The sequence below is a fragment of the Petaurus breviceps genome, unplaced genomic scaffold, assembly GCF_028583685.1.
Source record: "Petaurus breviceps papuanus isolate PSGF00001 unplaced genomic scaffold, PetGlider_PUasm1.0 189, whole genome shotgun sequence".
NCBI lineage: Eukaryota > Metazoa > Chordata > Mammalia > Diprotodontia > Petauridae > Petaurus > Petaurus breviceps.
Genome location: NW_027185809.1, coordinates 29,958,790 through 29,977,646, shown reverse-complemented (window position 1 = coordinate 29,977,646; position 18,857 = coordinate 29,958,790). Strand labels below are relative to the sequence as shown.

Sequence of the window (18,857 nt, the reverse complement as noted above, 5' to 3'; positions counted from 1 at the left end):
GGGGGGGGGGGGGGGGGGGGGATCCTTGTAAAGTATCCTTTTAAAAATAACAGCTGAGAGATTTCGGACCCGGCAAAGCAAGCCGAGTGGAGTCCACCTCTGCCCAGTCGTGCAGAGTCAGCCGGGAACTGGGAGACTGGGGCGTGCATGAATGATCGCTTCTGGAAGGGAGGTCACTAAATGCAGAGACGTGGGGATCGGTTGTCTCAAGGGCGAAATGTTGAAGCAGCTTCATGATGGCGGCGTGTAATTACTGTGGGATCGCAGACTCTGGCTTTGTTGGAGGGGATGTTGATACACTGGAGAAAAGCTGTGGCTGGGGCGGGAGGGGCATGGGAGGGGGGCCGCGGGAGAAAAAACGGAGATTTGCATTGCAAATGCAAGAAAGAATTCAGCCTTCGTTGTGTTGCCGAGTTCCAGTTCGTCCCTTAACTTCTGCAGGTGATTTGTTTATTTGTCTCTCTGGCCCCCAACTTCCCTCTTCCTCGACTACGTGCCAAATACCTGAGAAGGGAAGGCAGGAGGAGAGATTGAAGCACTTTACTGCCTTGCCTACCTGTTCAGGACTAGGACTTCTTATCAAGAAAAAAAAAGTTCAGGGAAATATGCTCTTATAAGTTCCCTTTGAAAAACTTGTGAAAAGGGAAGGTCCAAAAGGGATTCCGAAGCTGAGGCCAGGCCCACCTTCTCTAGGAGGTATTTCTCTGTCTACCCCCACCTCCAAAAACAAGTGCCTCCCCATTTACTTTCCCTCTGCTTATATATAGTTATTTCCCATTTCTTATCATATGTATAGTTATTTCGATGCTGTTTCCCGTGTTTGAATATAGTCTTCTTGAGGGCAAGCACTGTTTTTGTTTTTAGTCTTTATTTGTATCCCTAGCATTTTAGCACAGTGCTTGGCATTTGGTAAGTACTTAATAATTGCTTGTTGACTGGCACATTGCCTGACTGGGGACATACGGGGTGTGGCTGTGTTTCTGAGAGCAGTGTTAGAAATCAATGACTGCCTGTTAGACCTTGAGCTCTGGCCTTCGTGGCTCTGTAGTTGGGGCCTGATTTCTTTATTGTGTTCTAGGCAAAAGAGGAAAAAACAAACCCAAGACATTGTGTATGAATAGAAGGAGGAGGAGGAGGAGGAGGAGGAGGGATGTGTCATGAAGGTAGCACCATTTACCCAGAGGCCCTCTCTGAGCGTCATAAGTACTAACTGCTACTGTTCCAGGAAGAGACTTGGACCTTGGCCTGGCTCACTTCTTTGATAAACTTGAGAATCCTAACAGATAGGAATTGAGAGATCCATAGCTGGAAGTTTTCCTCAATTAAATCTTATAGTATAAGCAGTGTATGTGTGTGTACACATACATATGTATTTATATATGCATGCATATTAGAGATATACAGTATAACTACAGTCGAATATTTTAAAGCAAAAAAAAAAAAGTGGGGTGAAGGAGAGGCATGGAAGGCAGGGACATCTTTCTTGTGTGATTGTGCTTACTGGGAGTTGTATGTTAATTGACACTTATTTGCATGTTGCTTTACAAGTGCTCTTAAGCCTGCATCCCTCAGTTGAGAGGACTGATTTCTGTCTCTTTGGAATCCTCCCCACCCACCTCTGGCAACTAGTTCAGGCTTCTATTGGTGAGTAACAGCTGTTAACTGACTTAAATGAGCTTCCTCTGTTGTGATCATGCTGGGCATTCTTCTGGTCACACCTGGGAAGTCCTGGAAAGCCAGGCTACATTTCCATATAAGTTGCAGATAACTTTGGACAGAGAAAAACCCCTCTGTGACCATCAACACTCTTCTTTCCAGTGATTGCAAGAAGAGTGTGGAAAGGGGGGAATGGATCAGGAGTCAGGAAGATGGGTTTGAAATTTGTCTTTGATTCTTACTAGTTGTGTGACCATGGATAAATGACTTAGACCCCTCCACCTGTGTCTTCATTTCTAAAATGGACATAATAATGCCCTGGGCACTCACCTCCTGGAATTGTTGAGAATTTAATATCTTAGTCTTGTTTAAATGACAGTTATTTTTATTATCAGGAACAACCTAGACCATAATTCTTGCCTTTGGCCACAGGATGACCTTTTCTGGAATGTTCTTCCCTCACCAAAATTTATCTACTCCTTTATATCTTGCCTAACTTTCACGGTATTTGGTTCAGTAGATAAAGACTATATTTACTGTGCCTGGGCATTGTGCTTAATAGTAGGTGTAAAATACCTTGCTGACCCCAAAGGTCATGTTCTGTACAGTTTGAGAGTCTGACCTAAGTGGACCAGATTTTTTTTTTTTACCTCTAACTGGGATTTGATTAAGTGTAGTAACCCCCCCCACACACACTTACTAGCCATGTGACCTTGGGCAAGTCACCTAACCCCAATTGCCCTGCTTTCCCCCCTCCAAAAAAACAAAAAAGAAAGAAAGAAAATGGAAGCAGAGGACCTGGCTATATCACCTGCCTTTGATGCTTACCACCTGTGGGACCCGTGAACACATTTCCCCCCCCCACCCAGGCAGCTGGTTGTAAAGATTTACCAGCATGCCATTGGCCTAGGCTAGTGCCTTTTCTGTAGATGGTTAGAAGAAGCTTGTATTACTTTGCATCTTAGGGGAGCTTGCAGGAGAAGCTAACTCCCCAAATATCCATCCTGGGGTTTGGGGCCAGGAATGGCAGGGAAGGGGTGGTGCTGATTGCTAAGGGCTGGAGAGAGAGAGAGGAGCAATTGGTAGGTCTAATTGGGAGCCACCCAGCAGCTGGTGAGCAAACTTGAATAGTTGCAGGAGAGCCTAACTCTGCTTGGTAGTTCTTCATAATTCATGCCCTCCACTTCGCTTCCCACCCTCAACCCGCTTTCTGCTTCTCCATTATACTAGAATCTGCACAGTAGTTCCTTAAGACCAGAAACTTAATCCTTACTTCCTCTCCCACCTTATATAAAATGCTGATTTATTAGCCAGCTTACTGCTGAGTTTATGGGACTTTATAGCATTTGCCTGTTGGGAGCCTGTAAAAGCTGTGAATAAAAATTGAATATAGATTTTTTTTTTTAAAACCACTTACCTGTACTATGGGATGTGGGAACATGCCACACATAGGGGTTCCTAGAGGTTGATTATGGAGCTTAATAATGCTTAGAGATTACTCTAAAATGCTGCCCTCTGAGCCAGATGCAACAGGTCTCCATTGGGTTCCCCGCCCACCCCCCAAGGTTGTAATGAGGAAGCTCCATTATACTCTCTCTGCCCCACATCTGCATTTCCATTCATCTGGTGGCCTCCTGACAAACTCACTCCTGAAACCATAATCCTCTGTTTTGACATCACTGTTAGCTTCCTGAAAGAGAGGCTGAACCACCCCCCATGGATCCTGAATTCTTCCATATAACAAACCTTTGCAAGGTCCATCAATCTCACTTCCTTCTTGAAAAGAGCCCTTCCTCCACTTCATTTCTCTTTCTCACTGCAAAAGCTTTTATTGAAGACAATTAGCAAGAACAGCAGAAAATAAATAGATTAATAGCTAAATAAAGTGCCTAGTATGTATGTACAAGGCTTGAGAGGAAGTCTTGGAGGTAGAAAAACTTGGGTTCAAGTGTTGCCTGATATTTACTGGCTGTGTGACCCTGGGCAAGTCACTTAACTTTTCAATGCCTGTAGGCAACTATGACTATAATTTGTAATACTAGTTGCCTATCTGCATAGGCTGGAAGTAGTTTCCTTACTACAGCTTCCTATACCATTGAAATCACAGATCAAGACCAAAAAAACTAATGGATGCACAATGTGTTGGGGAGTGTACAAATAAGAAAATGATACAGTTTCTTCTCTCAAGAGTCACAATCTCATAAGGAAGATATCACAGTGACACTAGGATCATGGAAGGTAGAATGTGATAACTGATGAGGGCAAAGGAGAGGTACAGATAGACTATGTATTTGTAATGCCATGCACAAGCAGCTTTCCAGAAGAATGCTACTGTGAATAGCTTTTAAGGTTCTGATTACACAGTATAGTGATCACTCTATTTTTTCCATAACAAATCAAAGCAAAACTTTCACAGAAAATCCAGGTACAGCATTCACAATATTACAACTTATCACAGAAAATCACAATATAATATTCACAACATTGTCTCAAAGTACAATAGTCAAAAGTCTTCCACTCATGGGGCAAGTTAACTCAATCAGTCACTTATCAGTAGTCTCAAAGTACAATAGTCAAAGTCTTCCACTCATGGGGAAACTAAGTTAACTCAGTCACTTATCAGTAATCTCAAGGTACAGTAGTCAAAGTCTTCCACTCATGGGGCAACTAAGTTAACTCAATCAGTCACTTATCAGTAACAATCATATAATAGTCAAAGTCTTCCATTCATGGGGCACACTTGATTAACTCAATCAGTCACTTATTCAGCAAAGTCTTCCACTCTTGAGGCAAAGTCTTGATTAACTCAATCAGTCACTTGTTCATCAATCAATTACTAAGTATCATACACAAATCTCTCCACCCCAAGGACACTAATCTACTTTTGCCAACACAAAGGGATCTTCAAATTCAAAATTACATTACCATAACAATATTCCAAGAAAATTTAAGAAGTCAGTGATTGCTTTTAGCTGTGGATGAGGTGGGGCTTGGGCACTACTGGGGCAGAGGCAGCATCTGAAGCTGGGCCCTGAAAGAAAATATAGGCTCATAATGTAGAGTTTTAGGGGCACCCTGGGGGCCATCTAATTCAAGTTTCTTCTTCCATAGATCTGGAAATTGAGGCCCAAAGAGCTTAATTGGTTTGCCAAAGGTCCCATTTGTTAATATGTGACAGATTAAAACCCAGGTTCTCTGACTCTATATCCGATATTCTTTCTACTGTACTATAATGCCACTGGAAGGAGTTCAACAGGTAGACATGAGGAGGTGGTGTATTTCAGTAATGGAAGATGGTCTGCAGGAATGAATGGAGGAAGAGAAGCATATATATAGGTCAGCTTCTTAGCCCAATTTGGATGACTGTTAATGTGAAATAAGGGGCAGCTAGTTAGCTCAATTGATAGAGCCTTGGGTCTAGAGTCAGGAAATCTGTGTTCAAATCAGGCCTCAGACACTTGCTAACTGTGTGACTCTCGGGCAAGTCACTTAATCTCTGTTTGCCTTGGAGGCAGCTAGGTGACTCTTAAGGCTAGAGAACCCTGAGTCTGGAATCAGGAAGATCTGAATTCAAATTTGGACTCAGACATTTGCTAGCTGTGTGGCCCTGGGCAAGTTACTTAATCTGTTTGCCTTGGTTTCCCCATTTGTAAAATGAGCTGGAAAAGGAAATGGCAAAAGACTCCAGTATCGTTTACTAAGAAAACCCCATAGACAGCATTGGTATGGGGTCATGAAGAGTTGGATGGGACTGAACAATAACAATGTGAAAAAAAACTAGAAATTTAAAGTAGAACCAGATTGTGGGGAGTGTCCCCATGGCAAACTAAGGAGTGTGTATTTTATCCTGGAGACAATCGGAATCCATAGAAAGCTTTTGATCAGGAAAGTGGCATGATCATTGGCATGGTCAGTAGTAATGTGTAAATCCATCAATCAGCATTTATTCAGCATCTCTATGCCAGGCAGTGTGTTAAATGATGGGAATACAAAGACAAAATTTGAACCGTCCCTGCCCTCTTGCAGCTTACATTTTATCAAGGAGGCTTTGTGTATGCATCTAATTATACATGAGTTACAGTTATCCCTTCCACATCTCAGGGGTTAGGGATTAGGCGCCTACTCCTGAGATCTGGAAAATCCTCAAAAACTTTTTGGCCTTCCCTTTATACCAGAGGAGAAAGTTGAATTATTATGGTATTAAAAGATAAAATATGTTGATATTATACAATAGTATACATATATTTATGCATTTCTGAGTTTCCAGATCTTTTTTGGGTTGCATTTGAGTACGTGAGCAAGTCTGTGACTTGCGCAAAACTCCAAAAAAATTCCCATTTAAATTTTGTACACTGACCCATATTATATTGAAATGTGATGGGGAAAAATCGTGATATGGAAGGGATAACTGTATATGCAAAATAAATATAAGGCAACTTTTTTGGGGGATGGGAGGCACTGGTGTCTTGGGGGTATTAGGAAACATTTCATATAAGGAAGTATCCTTCAATCTGAACTTTGAAGAAACTAGGCAGTGAATTCCAGCTTCAAACATTGACTTCTGCAAAGATGTGGAAATGAAATATGGAATAGTAATATCTAGAATTTCTGCAGCTCTTTAAGGTTTGCAAAACAAATATTATCTCATTTTAATTCTTACAAGAACCCTGAGAGATAGGTGTTGTTATTATTCCCATTGTGCAGATTAAGTGACTTGCCCAGAGTTAGTGACTTGAATGAATTTAGGTCTTCCTGACTCCAGATGCAGTTCTCTGTCCCTTGATGGCTTAGCTGCCTGTCAGGTGGAAGGAACCGCAACAAAGCCAGTTTAAGGAGAGTAGTGTATAATAAACTTGGAAAAGTAAATTGAGCCTGTATTTGATCCTTAAAGCAAGAGGGAACAGCCTGATTTTATTTCACCTTGGTTAGACCCATACTTTAGGAATATCCATTTGGCAGCTGTGTGAGGGAGTAAATTGGAGAAGGGAAAACCCAATTGTGATGTTATTGCCATAGTCTTGGGTCTAGGAGATGAAAGGAGATGAGGGGCTTCAACTAGGCTGATGGCCATGTGAATGGAGAGAAGGGGGCTAATTCCAAGAAATATTATGGAGGCAGAATCAATAAGACTTGGCGAACTTGATCAGGCTTAAGCCTTTATAGCCAAAGGAACAAAATGAAAATACTCTCCAACTTGATGTTTTCCTGAAGTGACTCTGGAAGTTCATGGAGGCCTTTTAATTGCACAACAGTTTAAGGGTAAGGGACTGTAGGATTGATCTGATTGGATAGGAGTGATTTGATTAGAAGAATACTGAGTATTCTTCAAATACTATATATGATACTGTATACTACATATCAAATATTATATACTTGGGGCAGCTAGGTGGCAAAGTGAATAGAGCACCGACCCTGGGGTAAGGAGGACCTAAGTTCAAATTCGGCCTCAGACACTTAACACTTACTAGCCGTGTGACCTTGGGCAAGTCATTTAACCCCAATTGCCCTGCCTCCCCACTCCAAAAAGCAAAATAAATAAATATATATATGTGTGTGTGTATATATACACTATATACTATATTTAACCAGCAGTTTCCTGGTTTAAAAAGAAAAAAATTGACTGGCTACTCATTACTGAAAACATCATAATTCAAAAGTGTGTCTGTTGTCTTTACTTTTCTGCAATGAGCACCTAGGTCATTTATTGTCATATTTCTCAGGTGGCACTGCCTCAAGCAACTAACTGTCACTTTTTTATGTATCTTCTGTCTCTTAAAAAACCCTGCAGACTTTTAAGACATTTGAGGAATTGAATCTGAGACTTTCCACAAAGTAACCCCTACTTTCCATCTGTGTCTCAGACTATTTCCCTGCCATTGTATGGGACTTTGTGTTGCAGTCAAAATATATCCCCCATTGTTCAGCATTGTTCTGCATTGGTCACAAACATTCTTTCTGTTCACCTCAGTGCTCTATGCTTACCTGGACTTCTTCCCCAACTTGTTTACTAGTCCTTCAAGCTTTAGGTCAAACCTTTTCCATGAAGTTTTCCCCATTTACTGGCCTAGGCCATGGAGCCCACTCCTTTGAAATCCAGTAGCCAAGAGTGTGCTGGTAAAAATTTAACAACCAGGCCTCGGGATGAAATGTGCACGTGACCAACTTTTAAGTTTAATCTGCATTTTTAGAATTTTCTCCATCACTTTATGAAGTCTAGACAAGCAGCAAAACAATAAATCAAGCCCTGTTTTGTAGCATTTGCAGATTTCTGAATTGTCAATGCTCATGTTGAAAATATAACAAATAGTTATTAGGAGCCATAAGAGCTGACTCCAGTATACCCCTGCCTGTAGTTCAGGATGAAATACTAGGCCTAGAAGGAATCTTTGAGGTCATCTAGTCCAATTCCTCCTTTTTACAGATGAGGAAAGAGAATTTTGTTAATAGCTTGGACTAAAACATAGAAGACATGCTTATAAAATTTACAGATAATTGTAAACAGGGAGGAATAGCTAACACACTGGATGACACAACCTCTTGAAAAGAAAGATCATTGAGTTGAATTAAATAAGGTTCATTTCAATAGGGATAAATGTAAAGTCTTACATCGATATCCCTTCCACATTGTGGGGGGAGGGGTGGTTAGGTTAGGGGCAGGGCACTCTCATGATTTAGAAAATATGCATAAAATAGTTTCACCCTCCCTTCATAGCAGAAAAGAAGTCTGAATTTTTTCTTTTTCTTTTATGAAGTGTTTACAGTACCATTTTGTAAAATTTGGGCTAAGTATTTGGTCATAGGCTCTGTGTTACCTGCTGACCTTTAAGCGTTGTCTGCACCTTCCACAAAACTCCCCCCCAATTCCCATTTAATTTCTTATGATGTCCTGAGATATATTGAATCTTCGATGGGGAAAGTCAAGATATGGAAGGGATAACTGTACTTGCGTTAAAAAATTAACTTCACAAGATAGGGGAGTTATGGTTAGACAACATTTTGTCCAGAAAAGATCTGGGCGGATTGCATACTTGATATGAATGCATAGTTGAAAACCAAAACAAACGAACAAACAAAACTAACATGACCTTGGGTTGCATTGAAAGGCAGTGCTTCCAGAAATAAAGTGTTTCACTAGACTACATCTAGAGTATTGTGTTATGGGCACAGTAGTTTAGGAAGAACATCTTAGAGTACTAGAGGATGTGTAGGTGTGTAGAAGAGGGTAATTGGCATGGCGAATGGCATTGAGTTCATGTTATATGAAGGCAGATTCAAGGCACAGGAAATGAGAAGACTTGGGAAGAACGTTATATCTATGTTCAAGTATTTGAGGGGGGTAGTCAGGGTTGAGTGACTTGCCCAGGGTCACACAGCTAGTAAGTATTTGCACTTAGTCCTCCTGACTCCAAGGCCTGTATTCTATCCACTGGGCCACCTATGTTCAAATATTTGAAAGCCTGTCACGTGAAGAAGGGATTAGATTGGTTTGGTTTGGTCGCAGAGGGCAGACCCTTGAAACTCTGCAATTCTGTAATACTTAGCCAACCCCTCACCTACTGCCCATACCTTTTTGCTTTCTTTCAAGAATCACCTTGGCATAGCAAATAGAGTGCTAAACCTGGCATCTGTCTTACCTGGGTTTGAATTCCCATAGGATATTTAGTAGCTCTTTGGACTAGGCCAAGTTACTTAATCTCCCTTTATGGGTTCTTTTAATTTTTTAAAATTTATTTTTAAATGTTAAATGTTAAGAATCTCCCTTTGATCCTCAGTTTCCTCATCTATAGGGTGGGGGTAATAAACTATTAAGCTTTAATAGCTTAAAACTGCATCCTTTTTTTTTTTTTGCTTTTTGGAGGGAAGGCAGGGCAATTGGGGTTAAGTGACTTGTTCAAGGTCACACGGTTATTAAGTGTTAAGTGTCTGAGGTTGGATTTGAACTCAGGTCCTCCTGACTCCAGAGCCAGTGCTCTATTCACTGAGCTACCTAGCTGTCCCAAACTGCATCTTTCACTGGGCTATAGTGAGATGCAGATGAGAGAGTGAATGTATAATGCTTTGTAAAATTTTTGTAAAATTCGCTCTTTTCTCATAGAGGCAGCTGCCGATGTGGAGGGCAGTGTGCTGGGCTGGGCCTGGAGTCAGGAAGACCTAAGTTCAGTTCTGGCCTCAAACGCTTAGTAGTTAGTTGTGTGACCCTTGGCAAACCACAGCCTCTGTGATCACAGCCTTAAGCTCCTCAGTTGTAAAATGAAGATAATAATAGCACCTACCTCAAGGTTTTGTTGTGAGGGTCAAATGAGAAAATATTTGTAAAAAGCTCTTAGTACTACATCTGGTACATAATAAGCTACAATATAGATGCTTATTCTCTCCCTCGCCTCAGTAAAAGTCTGAAGATAGTGATGGAGAAAATGTCAGCAAACATCAGTTATGCCATGTGTCAGGCAAAGGGGGTTATAGTAAGAAAAGACATTCTTTTGCCTTTCCCCTTCCCACCCCTCATCCTCCACCCTGAGCCAGAAGCCTGATTTCACTATATAATTAACTGTGTCTTTGGAAATAAAAAGCATCAGGTCAGATTTGAGAAGATCTTCTCCAAGGTAAACACTACCATCAAATTTGCCCTCAGGAATTCAGTGGCCACCACCTGGCACAAATGTTGTCAATTATAGCCTCCTCTTGCAAGCTAGATTCCTTTTCAATTGCAAATTATTCCTGGGTACACACATAAATGGCTCTGGTGTTAACATAGTGAATTCTTCCTGAAAAGTTGTGTGTAAACTGAATTTTTGTAACTCAAAGCACATCTTATATTCCCTGAGAGTTTACTATTTCCCAATCCAATGCCATTTCTCCTTTCATGCTGCTGTAATTATAACTGATGAGCATAAAACTATTTTTGTCTGTTTTGTAAATACCGATTTTCATATATCTGGTTAACATAAAGTGGAATACACCTGCTTTTTAAAGATTTTTAAAATTTTACAGATTTTCCCGACAATAGCATAGGTTATGTGCTTTGTTAGAGTTAAAGCACTGGCATTTGATTGCATTATTAATTACTTTAGTGTTGTTGATTTCCAAGATTCCTGGCCAATGTTAGATAGCTAACAATATTTATTGAGAGTTCACTACCTTCAGAACTTTGTACTGGGCAACATGTCAAAAAGACCCAAAACAGAGGGCGTGGCTTAAAAATTCTTACACTCTGATGAGGCAGCCAGGATAAACATGTATGAACAGCACATATGAACAATTACAAAATAATATCTGAACTGCCTGTTCTTAGAAAACTGTTCACTTCAGGGCTCAGTCCTGAACCAACATTTATTCACTCATTTGTTATTTCAATTAAGTCAGTTCAGCCTATTGCATTAAAAAATGTTGATATCTCTTGATTCTTGTTGTTTAGTCACATCTGACTCTTTGTGCCCCCATTTGGGGTTTTCTTGGTAGAGATGCTGGAGTGGTTTGATATTTCCTTCTCCAGCTCATTTTACAAATGAGGAAACTTAGGCAAACAAGGTTAAGTCACTTGCCCAGGGTCACATATCTAGCAAGTGTCTGAGGCCAGATTTGAACTCATAAGATCAGTCTTCCTGACTCCAGGCCTGGGGCTGTAGCCATTGTGCCACCTAGCTGCCCCATTTCTTTTGATTATACAGTACCTTAATTTCTAGATATCTTCTTCTCAACTCTATTGCCTATCTATCATCCCTGTAACAAAAAAAAGATTAGAGAGAAAAAGAAAATGGTGGCAGGGAAAACAGTTTAACTGAATGTGACAGTATATGCAGTGTTCCGTGCCATAGCCTCTACATAAATCTCTACAAAGAAGAGAAGGAGGTACCTTTGCTTACCTCTTCCTGGGGCCGAGCTTGGTAATTATATTTGCAGAACCTTCAGTTTTGTTACAGATTCTTTTCTTTTATGATTCTTCCCATTTGCACTTACTCAACAATTAAAAGTGCCTATTGTGTTTCAGACATTGGGCTATATGTGAGGTATCCAAGAACAAATACCAGTAACAAGTGTTTTCTCTTGAAAGTGCTTATATTCTGTGCAATACTCATGTAATGTTGTGTTGGATGCTTGAAGGGATACAGAGCTGTGACATGATTTCTCTCCCGGAAATGGGAATTTGTTTTATTGGTATTCTTTGTTTCTAAATCTCTAGGTTCTTCCTTCTGTAACCTCTGTTCCCAGTTTTCACAGAGCCCTGTACTTTTAGACCACTCCCTTCCTAGGGAGGCAGAAGATAAATCCTCCTATCCTGGGATAGCCACTTCTCCTTCTGAATGCTTTCTGTCTCCAACTAGAGGTTTGATATCTTGCAATCCCAGCCTTGTCGCCAAATGTAGTGCAAATGCAATATTCACAGTGCCCACAATCACTATAAATATACTTGCATGGTGCTCAATCACAAAATATAACAGACTCTCCATATAGAAAACAAAAGCAAAACATTTATTCAGATACCAGAAAACCAAATCAGTAAACTAATTCCATAATAGTAGCAAAGAAGTTAATAAACCAAAACAGCACAGGAATCCACAGCATCCTTTAGCCTTCCCACAAAACAATATAGGACCAATATTTACTCACCTGTCTCCCTGAGAAGTGTGCTTTCCTCCCACTCTTCTAGCTGGCTCTAACTCCCAGCTTCCAGTGGCCTCTGCTCCACCCTTCAGCAAACTCCTCCTACCACAGGCTCCATGTGATTACCTTCAGAGTTTATTTTCAAAGCAGGGAAGGTCTTCAGATTCCCATTACTATTAATCTCCTAAAGGAGCATTCATATCTATTTGCAAAGAAAAGACATACCTGGAAAGTTATACAAGGATACAGTTAAGAGAGAGTCAGTGTGGTGAGTAGGAAGAAAAGTCCAAATCCCAAATTCTGTCACTTACTACTTGTATAATCATGGGAAAACTACTTTACATTTCTGGTCATGTTTCCCCATCCATCAAATGAGAGAACTGAACTAGCAGATGGCATCTAAAGTCCTTTCCAGCTTTAAATCTATGGTCCAATGTTTCAATAAGGTATGTTATTCAGTAGCATTTGAATAGCCCCCTAGTGTTTTGAGTTCACAGTAACAGAGCATGTGTAATAGTCAATCAATCAATAAACATTCGTTTAATGCTTGCTATACTATTATTGTTGATCCTTTGTTTTTGAAGAGGACCAATGACATCATGGATGATGTCTTGTCTTGACTTGCTTGTGTATTGGATTTAAGTGAGGCAGAGCTGTGCAAAGTCATGAGCCTCACTCTTTCTTCTTGAGTTATTGAAGTCCAGTGGCAAGACACAAGTCAGGCCATGGCCAGGGATGCAGTGGATAATTTGGTGCCTTCTATGCTTGACTAAACTCTAAGTGCTCACAGCACCTGCTTCAATCGCCTTTCTGGCTGTTGGAATACATTATTCTCATCTGCAAATTCCCACTGGAGAAATGTCCCGCTTACTATACTTTATGCCAGGCATAGCTCTAGGCACAAGGAAAACAAATATAATAAATCAAACAATATCTGCTTGAAAGGACCTTATTTTCTAACAGGGAGACAAGGACATTTATAAGTATATAGAAAGAGAGAAAATAAATACAAAAAAATACAAAGTTGTTAAATACAATGTAGTTTTAGAGGGAGCATACTCACAATTGAGGAAATCATGAAGGACTTCAAGTAGAAGGTGGTATTTAATCTGCATCTTGAAGAAAGAGAAGGACTCAGAATTGGAGGTGAAGGAGATGGCCATTGCAAAGGCTAGGAGGTAGAAAATAGAGAATCACGTGTGAGGAACAAAAAAGTGGCCAATTTGTCTGAATCACAGTATCTTGGAGACAGAATAGTGAATAAAGCTGGAAGCCCACAGCTTGGGGCCAGATTATGAAGGGTATTCAAGGCTAAACAAAAGAGTTTATATTTTATTTGAGAGTCACTGGAGTTTATTGAGTAGTATTGTGACACTTTCAAATGCTTGCTTAACTAATGGGTAGGGAGGGAAGGAAAAAAGTTTTAAAAATTAAAAAAAAATTTACACAATAATTTTATTATATATTTAAAAGGAATAGCAAGTTGTACATAATAGATTTGCAACTTCATGTACAATCATCTTTTTTATTATGGTATTTTATGGAAATGCTTGTTTTATTCCATAAATTAAATATAAAATAAATTTAAAAAAGAAAAACATTTTGCTAGCCATATGGAGGATGGACTGAAGTGAAGCTTGGGCTATCCAATATGGCTTTCTGGAAGAGATGAACTTTAAGAAGGAAGAAACCCTGTTTCTTTCAGGATTGCACAAAAGATCACTGTACTCATGGTGGTTGGAGGAGGGAGGAAGCATGGGAGGTAGAATCAGGGAGTGATAGCACCTTCTTTGAAGAAACAGCGTAATAGGGACAGCTAGGTGGTACAGTGAATAGAGCACCTGCCCCAGAGTCAGGAGGACCTGAACTCAAATCAAGCTTCAGATACTTGACACTTAAGGAGCTTTGTGACCTTGGGCAAATCACTTGACCCCAATTGTTCTGCCTTCCCCCCTTCAAAAAAAAAAAAGCAGCAGCATAATCTCGTGGAAGGAGTGTTGGTTTTAGAGTCAAAAAACTTGCCTTTAGTTGGCGGCTCTAACCTACAGACTTCTGACTCTCAGTTTCTTCGTCTCTAAAATAGAAGTGATATTTACACTATTTCCAGCCATAACAGGGTTATTGGGAAGAAAACACTTGGAAATTCTAATGTGCCAGCAAATATGAATTATTATTCCTTCTCTAGGATCTCTGGTATTCTCTGGGGGAGGTGGCAAGATATAGGATTCTTGGGACCCCACCCTATATACCAGAAATTCAATTTGAGGCTTCTTTCTGTGGTAGACAAAAAATGCCAGCTAAGTGGAAAAATAGAACTAGTTTAAGAGAACAATGACTTTGGTTTCAGATTCTTCTTTTTTTTTTTTCTTGAGTTACCTCCCTTCCTCCCTCCCAACTCTGCATTAGAGAAAGCCAACATTTGATAGAGATGTATATGTTGGAACCATACAATACATACTTCCATATAGCAGTTCTATGTCTGGAGCTGGATAGCATTTTCCTTCATAAGTCTTTTGTAGCTGATTTGAATAATCATATTACTCAAAATAGCTTAGTCATGCACAATTAGTCTGAACAATATTGCTATTACTCTATACAATGTTCTCTTGTTTCTGCTCATTTCACTCTGCATTATTTCATGCAAATCTTTCCATGTTTTATAAAAATGAACCTGTTCGTCATCTTATAGCACAGTATTACAGGTTTCAGATTATTCTATAATGTTTTAAACCTTATTATGAAATACAAGAGGTCATTGGTTTTGTTATATGTGTATACATATATGTGTGTATATATATGTACAGACACATACATGTCTAAAATTGATGTCTTGTTTTTATGTTACCTTCATTTATCTCTACCTAGCAAACCATCCCTTCTAACCAAAAAAATTTTTTTTGTCTTTTTGGAGGGGGGAAGGCAGGGCAATTGGGGTTAAGTGACTTGCCCAAGGTCACACAGCTCATAAGTGTTAAGTATATGAGGCCGGATTTGGACTCAGGTCCTCCTGACTCCAGGGCTGGTGCTCTATTCACTGGGCCACCTAGCTGCCCCTAACAAAAAGTTGCTAAACAAGAGAAAAAAGCAGTTTAGTGGAAACTAACCAACATATTAATCATATCTGATAGTATATTCAGTATTCCATGCCCATAGTCTGAACCCCTGCAAAGAGGGATGGGAGTAAGGTGCCTTTTCTCAACTTTCCCTAGGATCAACCTTTGCCATTATAGATTTTAGAGATGGAGGAGATCACAGGAGCTGTCTAGTCCAGTCCTCTCATTTTATCCTGAGGATGTTTCAGGCCCAAAGAAAATGGCAGAGCTGGGATTTGAACCTAGGTCCACTGAGGCTAAATCCAGCTCTTTCCTGCACTGTCCTGTATTTGAATTCTACTTTACTATATAAGTATTTACTAGTTGTGTGACCATGGACAAATTTATTTATTCAGCTTCTCCAAGCTTCAGTGTCCCTGTTTATAAAATAGATATTAATATGTACATTACCTTTCTCACAGGGCTGTTGTGAGGATCAGATGAGATATTCTGTATTAAGCCTGTTTTAAGCATAGGGTGCTAGGTAAATGTCAGCTGTTATTATTCTTGTGCTTCTATTTCTCTTTTGAGGAGTGGGAGGGGAGAATTTGGGGCATGTTGTGTGGTACAAGGACTGGTTTGGGGTGATAGATTCAGGATTTGTTTTCTGGGAAAGCACAGCCCCCCTGTTTTCCCTTTAGCCCTATAAGCATTCTTTTCACACCTGCAGTGTGTATGGTGATGAGAGTGGACTTCTTTGAAGCTTATCAGGATGTCAGTTCTGGAGCCCCCAGGGTTTTGGTTGAGTTGGAATATCCCATCTGACAGCTTTCCTGATACCTGGGAGTGTGACTTTGTCTGGGGTCTGTGCCAAGGCCATAATGCCTTGAGTCTTTTGAATCAAAAAGTTGCCTTGGCTTAATCTTAGACCATTGAAATTCCAGTGATGACATCCTGAGCCAAAAAAAAAAAAAAATTAGACTCCCCTTCAATACATTCTATCTTATTTTCATTTTATTTTTTGAATCAATTTTATTTTCAGTTCTAAATTATCTCCCCTCCCCATTTCCCCTCTCCCACCCATTTAGAAGGTCAGAAAAATAAAACCCATTATAAATTACATTATAAATAGGTTCAGTCATGCAAAACAAATGAGCAAATCAGCCTAGTCTTCGCCCCTCCCAAAAAAGGAAAGAAAAGAAGGGGGGGGGGGAAGAGAAGAAAGTAAGGGAGAGAAGGAAGGAAGAGGAAATTTATTTTAATCCACACTGTCAAGTGCATTTGCTCTCTTATCTAGATAGCATGTTTCAGGAGTCCTTTGGAAGAATAGTTGGTTTTTGTGTTAATTGGGGTTACTAAGTCTTTCAAAGTTGATTATCATCACATAATTGCTATATAAATCAGTCTTCTCATTCTAATCATTTCACTTTCTGTCCATTTTATTCAAGCCTTCCCAGTTTTTTCTGATTGTTTTCATTTTTAAAAAATTTGTTACTATTAGCAGAAGCAAATGTTAAAATGAATGAAAATTTTAAAGATCATATATAAACCATTAACTCCAAAGTATTTACAGTGTTTTTTTAAATTGTATATATTATATCTAACAAAATAACAGACATTTGGTTTTCTCCCACTAATCACTTTTTTTCTTCTGTGCATTTTCCCTTTGAAAATTATTTCTTTTATTCCTCATTGTACTTTAAAATTAAAAGGAAAGGGCGGCCAGGTGGCTCAGCAAGTAAGAGCACTGGCTTCAGTGTCGGGATGACCTGGGGTTCAAATCCGGGCTCAGATACTTAGCACCACACCCAGAAATAACTGGCTGTGTAACCTTGAGCAAGTTACTTAACCCCGATTGCTTTAAAAAAAATAATAAAAAAATAAAATTAAACTAAAAGGAAAATGCAGTCCAAATTTTATTTGAATCATTAAATGTTAGGAGCTATTAGGAACCTCAGGGATGATGTGGTCCAACCCCTATTAGGTCGTAAATTTTTTTTAATCTTTTCATCGATTCCCTATTTGGGGGGAGAAGTCATCCTGGATGTATGCTTGTATTATTGTAGGAAACTTCTGTTCTAAGTTTCTTCCAATGATGCCGATTGGTATCTGGTCAGTAAGGCACCAAGAGATTAAGTGACTTAACCAAATGGCCACAAAAATCCTTTGCTAGGATTTTTATCCTAAAAAAAAAAAAAGTTAGAGCACCAGCCCAGGAGTCAGGAGGACCTGAGTTCAAATCCAGCTTTAGACACTTAACACTTACTAGTGTGACCTTGGGCAAGTCACTTAACCTCAATTGCCCTGCCTTTCCTCCCCTCCAAAAAGAAAAAAAAAAGTTAAAAGATCATACTCAAAAGGCAGGCAGTGTTAGAGTGGAGAGTAGTGTACTCCAAGGTTGGCTTCCTCTCCACTATGACATATTACCTCTTGTCTTTCACATGTTGTTGTTGAGTCATGTCTGACTCTTGATGACCTCATTTGGCAAAGATACTGGAGGGGTTTGCTATTTCCTTCTTCAGCTCATTTTACAGATGAGGAAGCTGAGGCAAACAGGGTTAATTGACTTGCCCAGGGTCACATAGATAAACTAGTATCCACTATGCCACCTAGCTGCCTTTTATACAGTAACACTTAAAAACTGTTGAATCGAATTGAACCAAGCGTAGTTTACAGATGGGGAGACTGAGACCCCAGAAGGCGATGTGGTAGAGGTTCACACAGCTGGTTACTAGCAGAGGCAGATCAGAGGGGAGTTGTCCTGGCTATAACCACATCCCATTCTTCTTTGTTCATTAGCCACAGTGAATGCTGTGGGTCTCTATTTCTTGATGCCTTTGCTAAGTCACAGTGGAAGCCAGAGATGAATTTTTACTGAGTCACATGTGCTTTTATCTCTCTTGGCTCATCTTTATTCTTTTTGCAGTGAGGCCTCTTTGAGGCTTTAGGCTAGGGGCTTTATAACCTTTGGCTGAAGGTTAGCTACTTGGTGCCTGGTTCCCACGGCAAGACTATCTGGTGTGTAGGTGTGGGGCAAATCATGTTGTGCTCAGCTATCCCCTTTCCTACCACTCTGAGACGGGCAGTACGAACAATGTCCCATAGCTAGTGCATGGATTTCTGTTGATCTTCAGTTGGTTCAGTTGAATCTGACCCTTTGTGATCCCATTTGGGATTTTCTTGGCAAAGATACTGGAGTGGTTGGCCATTTCCTTCTCCAGGGCATCCAGTGAGACCGTTTGTCAGGTAATCAGAGGTTAAATGACCTGCCATGAAGTGTCTGAGGCTGGATTTGAACTTAGGTCATCTTTATGCTCCAGGCCCTAGCCTGAGCCACTAGCTGTCTCCATTTTGGAATTTTCTTGATTAAGATCCTGGAATAGTTTGCTATTTCCTTCTCTAGTTAATTTTATAGATGAGGAACTGAGGCAAACAGGGTTAAGTGACTTGCCTAGGGTCACATAGCTAGTAAATCTCTGAGTCTAGATTTGAATTCAAGAAGATGAGTCTTCATGATTTCAAGCCCAGTGCTCTATCCACTGTACCACCTAGGTGCTGTAGTACATG

The 18,857-nt window shown here is 40.0% G+C and overlaps 1 protein-coding gene across 2 annotated transcripts in view; it reads left to right on the top strand.

Annotated features, from left to right (window-relative positions):
* Nucleotides 1-18,857, top strand: part of MIDEAS (mitotic deacetylase associated SANT domain protein) — a 152,523-nt gene that overhangs the window by 6,053 nt on the left and 127,613 nt on the right. Inside the window, exons 1-2 of one of the 2 annotated variants that reach the window (XM_069092138.1) lie at nt 20-441; nt 1,549-1,644. The exons of the other annotated variant lie outside the window; for it this stretch is intronic. The gene's annotated coding sequence lies outside the window, so the exon portion shown is untranslated. Of the gene's footprint in view, nt 1-19; nt 442-1,548; nt 1,645-18,857 lie in introns of those variants that run through there. 2 annotated transcript variants of the gene reach the window in all.